The sequence below is a fragment of the Myotis brandtii genome, unplaced genomic scaffold, assembly GCF_000412655.1.
Source record: "Myotis brandtii unplaced genomic scaffold, ASM41265v1 scaffold897, whole genome shotgun sequence".
NCBI lineage: Eukaryota > Metazoa > Chordata > Mammalia > Chiroptera > Vespertilionidae > Myotis > Myotis brandtii.
Window position 1 is genome coordinate 187,220 of NW_005371679.1, and position 1,520 is coordinate 188,739.

Genomic DNA, 1,520 nt, shown 5'->3' on the forward strand with positions numbered 1-1,520 from the left:
GCGACCCTCAACTCTAACCTCTTTCCCGCCCCGGGCGACCCGCCGCTCCCGCCCTCCCCGACCCCTTTCTGGACCCCGGCGTTTCTGTGCCATTTTGTGACACTTCTTGGTCTCAGGGCTCTCTCTGTAAGTCACCGGGTGCCTCACGGAGACCCTGAAAGATTTAAGTCACTTTGATCTTGTTTAAACTCGGTTTCACGAGGAGGAAGACATATGCAGGCTCTTAAAGTTTTTGCTTTAGCCGGAGAGTCAGGGAAGGTGCTTTCTTGGGATAATTTCATTTCAGAGTTGCCTGGGACCGCTCAGCGACTCGGAAAAAAGTCATTTCAAAAGTGGGGACTGTGCCTTGACGGTGCGGTTCAGTGGTTGGGCGTTGACCTATGAACCAGGAGGTCACGGTTGGATTCCTGTCAGGGCACCTGCCCGGGTTGCAGGCTCGATCCCCAGTAGGGGACGTGCAGGAGGCAGCCATTGATGATTCTCTCTCATCATTGATGTTTTTCTCTCCCTCTCCCTTCCTCTTTGGAATCGATGCAAATATATATATGTATATATATATATATATTTTAAAGGTACATGCTGCTGCATGAGGGCTCAATAAATAATAATGTGAACTTGGAATTTTTCCAAAAGCATTTCTGTGGGAAAACGCAAACATCATCACTTGCCTCCTGTCCCCGAACGTTTTGGAACGTTATGTTTCTCGGTGATGAGGTTTCAAAATGTTACATATGCAATTGGTGGACTCCTGAAACCTTGGAGGGGGAAAGAGAAAATTTACCTTCAAGCCTTAACTCCACCTTTTTTACCTTTGTGTCTATTGACAAGTTAACGAACTTCTTTCAGACTTTATTTCCTCTTCTTCCAAGTAGAAATGAAAGAAAAAAAACACACACCACTACCTTTTCATAGAATATTTTTCAGCTAGATTACATTTTGTTAAATAATTACATTGAGGTAAAAACTTGCATGGTGTGTGTGTGTGTGTGTGTGTGAATTTTCCCCTCTGTTTTCTACTTTTATTTTTTATTGATTTCAGAGAGGAAGGGAGAGAGATAGAAACATCAATGATGAGAGAGAATCATTGATTAGCTGCCTCCTGCACACCCCCTACTGAGGCAGGGGGTGGGAGGGGATTGAGCCCGAAATCTGGCATGTGCCCTTGACCGGAATTGAACCTGGGACCCTTTAGTCTTTAGGCCGACGCTCTATCCACTGAGCCAAACCGGCTAGGGCTCCCTTCTGTTTTTTTAAAGTTGAGATATGTCACATATCACACAATTCACCTATTTAAAATGTTCAGTTCAGCCCGGCCACAGTGGCTCAGTGGTTGAGCGTTGACCTATGAACCAGGAGGTCACCGTTCAATTCCCTGTCAGGACACATGCCCGGGTTGTGGACTCGATCCCCAGTAGGGGGCGTGCAGGAGGCAGCCGATCCATGATGTTCTCTCATCATTGATGTTTCTCTCTCCCTCTCTCTTTTTCTCTGAAATCAATAAAAATATATATTTTTTAAAT

The 1,520-nt window shown here is 45.5% G+C and overlaps 1 protein-coding gene across 4 annotated transcripts in view; it reads left to right on the forward strand.

Annotated features, from left to right (window-relative positions):
• AP3S2 (adaptor-related protein complex 3, sigma 2 subunit) overlaps positions 1-1,520 on the forward strand; it is a 41,893-nt gene that overhangs the window by 506 nt on the left and 39,867 nt on the right. The gene's annotated exons all lie outside the window — the stretch shown is intronic.